The sequence below is a fragment of the Cryptomeria japonica genome, chromosome 9 (assembly GCF_030272615.1).
Source record: "Cryptomeria japonica chromosome 9, Sugi_1.0, whole genome shotgun sequence".
Lineage (NCBI taxonomy): Eukaryota > Viridiplantae > Streptophyta > Pinopsida > Cupressales > Cupressaceae > Cryptomeria > Cryptomeria japonica.
The window spans coordinates 739,935,573-739,944,110 of NC_081413.1; positions in this window are offsets into that span (position 1 = coordinate 739,935,573).

Below are 8,538 nucleotides of genomic sequence, written 5' to 3' on the forward strand. Positions count from 1 at the left end.
GGTGTACTTGAAGAGGAGGTGTATATAGAGCAACCAAATGGCTTTTCCCTATCTGAAGATAGTGATATGGTGTGCAGGCTACATAAAGCCTTGTATGGTCTAAAGCAGGCACCTAGAGCATGGTATGAGCGCCTACATTCCCATCTTGTGAAGATTGGATTTGAGAGAACAAGTGAAGATAGCAATATCTTCTTGAAGTCTGAAGGAGATTAGATCCTGATCTGTGAGGTATTTGTTGATGACATTATCTTTGGTGGAGATGACAAGATGAGTCATGAGTTTGCTAATGAGATGAAGAAAGAGTTTGAGATGTCACTCATAGGGGAAATTAAGTTCTTCATTGGACTGTAGATCCAGCAGATGAAGGATGGAATCTTTATCACTCAGTCCAAGTATGTCAAAGAGGTGTTAAAGACTTTTGGCATGGAAGATAGCAAACCGGTTGGTACACCGATGGTGACCAGTTGCAAATTATCAAAAGAGGATGATTCCGCATTAGTTGATGAGAAGGAATATCGATCAATGATTGGTAAGTTGCATTATGTAGTGCATAGCAGATCGGATATTGCACATGCAGTTGGCATTACTGCAAGGTTCCAGAAAAGTCCAAGAGAATCCCACTTGGTTGCAGTCAAGCGGATTCTTAGGTATCTGAAGGGAACAATTAACTATGGATTGTGGTACCCATATAGCAATGATTTCATTCTGAAAGTATTCACAGATGCTGATTGGGCAGGTAATGTGGATGATCGGAAAAGCACAACCGGTGGTGCATTCTTCCTTGGTGGTAGACTGGTCTCATGGATGAGTAAGAAGCATAGTTGTATCTCTTAGTTTACAGCGGAAGTGGAGTATGTTGTAGCTTTCATGAACTGCACTCAGACAATTTGGATGAAGCATGTATTGAAAGGCTTCAAAGTTCCTGTATCAAAACTGGTAAGTATATTTTGTGACAATACTAGTGCAATTAATATTTCAAAGAATCCAGTTTTACATTCTAGAACCAAGCACTTTGAGCTTAAGTATCATTTCTTGAGGGAAAAGGTTCAGAACAAAGAGATTGCACTGGAGCATGTGTCCAGTAAGGAGCAATTAGCAGCCATATTCACCAAGCCTCTCCCAAAGACTACATTTACACACTTAAGAGGTGAATTAGGGGTATTTCCCCTTCAAGAGATGAACTAAAAGCATATGCTCCACATCAGTCTAGTATTGCATAGTCAGATTTATTTTGGATTGATGTATTGAAGGATGCTACTCCTTAGGGGGAGCAACATAATAGAACAGGGAAGCTTGTGCCTCCACTTTGGCATTGTTGTCAAAGGGGGAGAAGATGTGAAGCGGAGAAGATATCTGTAGAAGTTGAGGGAAAAGATGTGAAGCAGAGAGATATCTTTGTATATTGCCATCAATGCCAAAGGGGGAGATTGTTGGCATTATGTGAACCGGTATGAGGACATAATGATATGGTATGTTGTCATTGATGTCAATATGTGCTATGAAGTGAACCAGTATGAAGAGAGAGAACTGGCATATGTGTAAACTGGTATATATGCCAAAGTGAAACGATATATTTGTTCAAGGTGAACCGGCATGTCAAGGTGAATCAGCATGTAGTAATGGGAACTGGCACATGGAAGCATTGTATGACTACCGGTTGGTAGGTATTTTCTACTTTAGGGTTTCCGATTGGAGTACCTCAAGCCTGTGTGACTCAACTAGGGATCTTTGAGTGATGAGTTAGCAATGCAACAAAGAATAGCTCATGTTGCCACATCAGCCTTGTGTGCATGAAGGATATTGTATGAAGGAGATTATCCCTATCTACGTTGGGAATGTGCAAAGTTTGTTAAACGGTGATAACGCGTGTTGGGTTATCAGCCACCATGAAATTGATGGATAATGGACGATGGAGAATGTCTTGAGATTGATTTAAGATTGTTGCATTTAATGCAGTATGATTCAATGGTCAGGATTGAACCGTTTGAATTTCTTAATCTAACAGGTTTAGGGTTTAGTTTTTTTTTACCACCGACCTATTTGTTTCCTATAAGGTCGATGTTGTGTTTCTTTCAGAGTTTGTTGGCAAAAGTTGTATGTGTGTATCCAAGGGAAATGATACGTGATTCTTGCCAGACCAAAGGAGAGAAGAGATACCTGCAAAGTGAATGTGTAGAAGGTGAAGAGGAGCCAAAGTAGATCTGCATTAGCATTGAGTGTTGTTACCAGATCATTGTAATTCCTGTTGATCTTTAACCACTTCAATAGTTGTGAAATCCCTTAACAGGGTAGCCTTAACCGGCTTGATTCAAATCCTTTAACAAGGTAACTCAAAGTTATTGAGTTCTGAGAAGCTATAGAGCTCTGGAGATCCTTTAGCTATTGAGTTCTTGAAATCCTCTAACAAGGTAACCCCAACCGGGTTTAACCCTTAACCGGGTGATCCCTAACATGATCGGTTCCTAACAGAACCTATTGTATCTATCTTTAATAGGACAAGGCTCCTAACAGAGAGAACTTCCAAAGAGTTCAACAACAAGCTTGTGGGTATTCATCTCCACCGTGGTTTTTCCCAATTGGGTTTCCACGTGAAAAATATGTGTGTCATGTGTGATGCTTCTATCTTGTGATTCTTTGTCATTATCTGTCTAGCATGTGATGGTGCTATGTTTTATGTCTGTCAATAAAACATGTTGAACTAGCTGTTATTATATTTTGATGATAGATTACCTGTTCCTGCATAAGGGTGAAATGGTAGTGTTGTTTTGAGTTGAGTGGAAAGCTAAGTGATCAACCGGTTAATGCTTGTCTCAGTCACTCTTGACTTTACCGGTTGTAGTTTGTATCAAACCGGTATCACTGTTTACCAGTCATTTGAAGTGTTTGTTGTCGAAGCGGTTTTGGACTGTGTTTTTTGTCTGTACTGATTCACCCCCCCTCTCAGTACCGGTTTGGTACTATTCATTCATCATTGAGTTATCATTATTATGGTAGTTGGAGAACCTGTTTAAAAGAAATTTTGAAATCATTTCTCACTTATCATTTTTCGAGTGAAGAATTTTTTCAAGTGCAGAGCGAAGGAAAGCGATTTACACTACGAACCAAAGAATTTATCAAATTGCCGAAGGAAAATGTGAAGCTATCATCTATTGAAGGAGTGGAGAACGCAAAGGGGTATTTTAGTACCCGAAGGAGTGTGAAGTGAAGTTCAATTGCGAAGCCCTAAATTTCAATCTATGAAGGTATTTTTCATAATTCTTTGTTTATCATGGCTTCCGCATCTCATGATAGTTCTAGTGCAACTGTTGATTCTATGGACTTCATTAAGCAAAAATCAAAATACAATGCCTTGTCTCAAGTACCCGCTGGTGTTATAGTAGAAGAAGGGATTTCTGATTTCATAGACTACAAAATCGAAGACCTAGGGTCTCTTGTAATCCATTCCCACCTGAGCTTATTCTACGGAAAGGATAAGAAGATCAAATCGGAATTCAGCATTCTGGAAAAGAAGAAACTTCAAAATGCAGTTTACTTCCTAGAAGAATTTTTGGATGATCACATCCGCATTATCTTAAGCAGGGTACACGATGACAAGATGTACCTAGAGCGGATGCATGATATCACACCAGAAGGGATTCATGTCCTCATCGGTTTCTGCAATACAGGGGAAGTGCCAACCCTAAGGAAGGTCAGTAAGACTGAAATGTCCAAGCTCACCGGTTCAGTGAGCGACTCACATGGAATGACTGTCAACTCAATCAAGGATGATCTGGTCAAGTATTCTTGCATGGTGATAGGCTACCAGACATTCTCCACTAGCAGAATTAATTCTGTCTCTACTGAAGTGGTAAATGTCACTTACAGGATGATCAAAGAAGATGCATAGTTTGATATGTGCACTTGTATGCAAAGACAACTTATGTTGAATCTTAAGTCGATCAAATAGGACAATGCACTGAGATTCAAGTTCGGGCAACTACTGTTTGGGTTGTTCTTTTACTTTCAAGGCTACTTTCCCAGAGTAGGTGATATTCAGTGGTCTGTCGACCAACCGGTAACAAAACAAATCAAGGAGAGCCTACAAGCGGTTTGAACCGGCTATCCGGAAGCACTGAATAAATACTTTGATGAGTTCAGACGTAAGATGAGCCAAAGGATAATGATATTCGGTGACATAGTCAAAAAGTATGAAGAAGATATCTGCTTCACCATCAAAGTGGATGAAGGCATAATGGAGGCCATTGAGCCTAGGCAGGAAGAAGTGGAGCCTATGGGTTATGAGGTAATGAATGATATGTTGGATGAGTATGCTTCTACCCTAATCACCTCACCCCTTGATCCTAAGGAAAAGAGAACCAACACCTATTTGGAAAGGGTTACACCAGTTGCAGAACCCTCAGAAAAGAAAGGAAAGGCAGTGCCGTCAGCATCGGCAACAATTACTGCAGCCAGTCCTAAAGTGACCAAGCGGTCACCAGTTAAGAAGAAGTTAGAAGCGGCACCTGCAAAAGTCTTTGAGAGGAAGCGGAAGACAAAAACCAATACACCTAACTCAGAAGAAACTATGTCAAAAGAACCGCCTAAGAAGAAGACTAGGCAAACAAAGAAAAAGACAAAGAATGAACCGGCATCATCTACACCGGTAAATATTGACATTTCTTCTTACAAACCTTTGACACATTGTCAAAGAACTATAAAGAATATTAGGAGAAAAGTGCTAAATGATTTAATTGATTGTTTTGATGACTTCAATGATGAAGAAAAGGAAGAAGTTGAACAGGAAATCATTAAGTATTTGTGTGTTAATGACCGGTCGCCTTCAGAAATTAGATTTGAGACACCAGATTCTTTGTATAATTCTTTAGACAATAAATGGCGCATTGCCATAGAAAAGGAACAAGAAATGAGAGGAAATATTTGCTCAACATTTTCCTGATGTATCAAATTCAAAACTTTTTGAAGTTATGAATAAATACAAAGGCCTCTTCTTCATGAGAAGAAGAAGACTCCTGTTACTGGAAGGAAAGGGTCATGAAGTGATCAAGGATACACATACTCATGCTCAAGACACTCTTAAGATGCATCAAGTGGCTGAAGCCAATAGGAAAGCTGAGCAAGAATTGGAAACTGGCAAACCGGATGAGGTGTATAACAATGAAGGAGAACTAGTCACAGACCAAATGGACCCCATTGATGTTGATGCCTTAGATGGTGAAAATTTTACTCAGAGCACACCTTCAGAAGGAACAGAACATGAAAAGAAGGCAGAAGAAGAAAAGAAGCAACAAGAAGCTGAAAAGAAGAAACAGGTAGATGAAGAGGATAAGAGAAAAGAAGAGGAAAAGAAGAAAGAGGAAGTGGATAAGAGAAAAGAGGAGAAAAAGAAGAAAGAGGAAGAGGATAAAAGAAAAGAAGAGGAGAAGAAGAGAAAAGAAGAGGAAAATAAGAAACAATAGGAAGAGAAGAAAAAGGAAGAGGAAAAGAAAGAAGAGGAGAAGCGAAAAGAGGAAGAGAAGAAACAAGAAGCAGAGAAGAGGAAGAAGGAAGAGGAAAAGAAAGAAGAGGAGAAGCGGAAAGAGGAAGAGAGGAAGAAGGAAGAGGAGAAGAAGAAGGATGAAGAAGAGAAGAAGCAAAAAGATGAAGAGAAGAGACAAGAAGAAGAGAAAAGAAAGAAAGAAGAAGAGGAGCAGAGGAAGGCTCAAGAAGACCGACAAAGAGCCAAGGATAAGGAAGCAACGGAAAAGAGCACATAGGTGGAGACTCCTATGGAAACCAGTAGTTAGGATAAACTAGCTAGCATCACCAGTCCTATTGATCTCCAGTCTATAAATAAATCGAAACTATTGCAGAGCATTAAGCTTGCTCAAGAGTGATTGGATGCTCTAAGGAGGAAAAAGGAGGAAGATGTTATCCAAACTGCGGTGGAAACACTTACTAGTTTGATACTCGGTATGAACCTTCCCAGTACCGATTCCTCACTTGCACAATTGAAGCTCCTATGCACAGTTGTTGATGATTAGGTGCAAAGCCTGGAAGAGGTTGCAGAAGAAAATGCAAAGAAGGCACATCAAAAGGCTCTAAGCACTGCCTTGGTGAGAAAATTAATAGAGCTCTAGTCTGATCTTCAGAAGGCATAGAAGGACATTAGACATGCAATGGATGAGGGCAATCTACTACTCAGGAAGATTTGCCAACCTTAGTTATTCTGTGATGATGTGCTCACTCAGAAGGACAAACTGTAAACAGACATGCAATCATTCATTAGCACCTTCAAGATGCCCTATGACTCCTTCTCCACTTATGGACAAACTGTTCACCGGCTTCAACTGTAGTCTACAAGACTAGCGGTAGAGGTAAGCAACTGGACATGAAATTTGCAGGAACGTCAACTGGTCCTACTGCCAAGACTGCAAATTCTCCAGAAGTGCTATCTAAATCGTCATGCCCTAACGGTCACTCAAGAAATGAGCACGATAGACGCCATGGAAGAACAGGTCTCCCAGATGCAGATAGAGAAAGAAGTGGCTACTATTGGCATTTGTGATGTTTATTTTGTGATTGTCATTGATGGACACACACTTGTATTGAGATCCCCTTTATATGTATGAGCTAGAGCTCAACCGGTATTTGTTCCAACCGGTATGTTGTATTCTAGTCTTTAGACTATTGGTGATTTTGCAGAATGTGTTTCCTAGTCTGAAGCGGCATATCGACCCCAAGCGGTTCGTTGATCTCAAGCGGTATGAGGGAGCAAAGTGGCACAACACATTCTTACTAGTCTTCATTTTTGTCAAATCGGTAACCAGTATTTTGTATGAACCGGTAATACTCTATGATGAGTTACCAACCAACATTTTGTGATGAGTTACCAATCCACCGATTGTTTGATGGTGCCAACACATTGACGGTGCCTTTTGTGTCCTGTTACTGAGTATGTCTAGATTCATTGAACCTAGGAAATTGTAATGTAATCCTATTGGACCGACATGAAATCAGATTCCTTTAAAAGGACATCATGTCTAGGGTTTTAAGTTGTTGCTGAAAGGGTTAATGTCATGCTAGGGTTTAAGGTGGTTGTTGAGTTGTTGGAAGAACGATCTTATTTGAGAAGATCAAGTTGTAACTGAGAGAGAGATAGAGAAGACTGAAGTAATGCTAGAATGCATTAACTGTGAGCAATACTGGATCTAACCAAGCAGTTTGTGCTATTAGATAGATCAAACACTTGTTGATTACTCACATCTTTGACAAGTCTGTAGCCCTTAACCAGGTAGGCCTCAAAGCCTTTGTAAAATCCTCTAACAAGGTGGTTCATTCCTATGAATATAAAATCCTCTAACAAGGTAGTCTTTAATCAGACTTATCTCCTAACAGAGATTGAGATTCCTAACAGGATCTATTTTGGTGAAGAAACTTGTGAGTTCCATCTCACCATGGTTTTTTCCCAGTTGGGTTTCCACGTCAAATATCTTGTGTTATGGTTGTATTGCTTTTGTGGGTGAATGCTTTATTCGCATTGTGGTTTGCATTTGTGGTAACCGATCTGTCTATTAGACTATTTTACTAGTCTATCTTTAGACTGTGTAAGTGTTTTAGTGTAGTGATTTTTGGCATACTAATTCACCCCCCCTCTTAGTATTCATCAATTGGTATCAGAGCCAACCTTTCTATAAGTTTAACCCCTTGGAAAGAGATATGCGGGAATACACCATGAGGGAACTTACTCAATGGCTCACTCAGTCTGAGAAAGCCTATGATGATCTTATCGTCAAATACAAGGCATCTCAAGCAGAAAGGAGAGAACATGCAGAAAAGTTGATGGAGCTATGTGAAAGTAGTTCTAAAGATGAAGCTAATATGGAAGCCATGATAGCAAAAGTAAATAAGTTGAATGAATCAAACTCCAACCTGAGAAAGGAGTTGGAAGGACTGACTATTCAGTTTAGTAAAGAGCTTGAGAACCATAGGAAAGCTGAAGATCAGATAAAGGATAAAGATCATGAGATCTCCAAGTTGAAACAAGAGATTAGTGCACTGACTGCTCACCTTCATGAGAGAAGAATGGAAAAGGAAGACATGCAAGGAGAACTAAACATAGCCATCTCTAAAAATGCAAGTCTAATGGAGACAAATACTGCTATTTCCAAAGAACTCCCTGAGTCAAAGGAAATACTTGCTAGGTTTGGCAAAACTACTGTCAAGCTAGAGCAAAAGCTTGAGTCATCTAGACCGGCAAAGAATACCAATGGTCTTGGTTTCTCTGGACATGAGGAAGGAGAATCCTCAGGTACAAATGCAGAAGCATCAAAGAAGCAACTGGCACTCAAAGGAAAAGGTAAGAAAAAATTCAAACCTGTTTGCTTTAACTGTCTTAAAGAAGGACACACTGCTAGTGTATGTAGAAGCAAAGCCTACAATAATTTTCCATATTTTATCAACAATGTACCTAGATCCAATAAGTTCAATGGTCATTGTTACGCATGCAACAAGTTTGGGCATAGAGCATTTGAATGCAGGTCTGTGATGGATAACACTGGA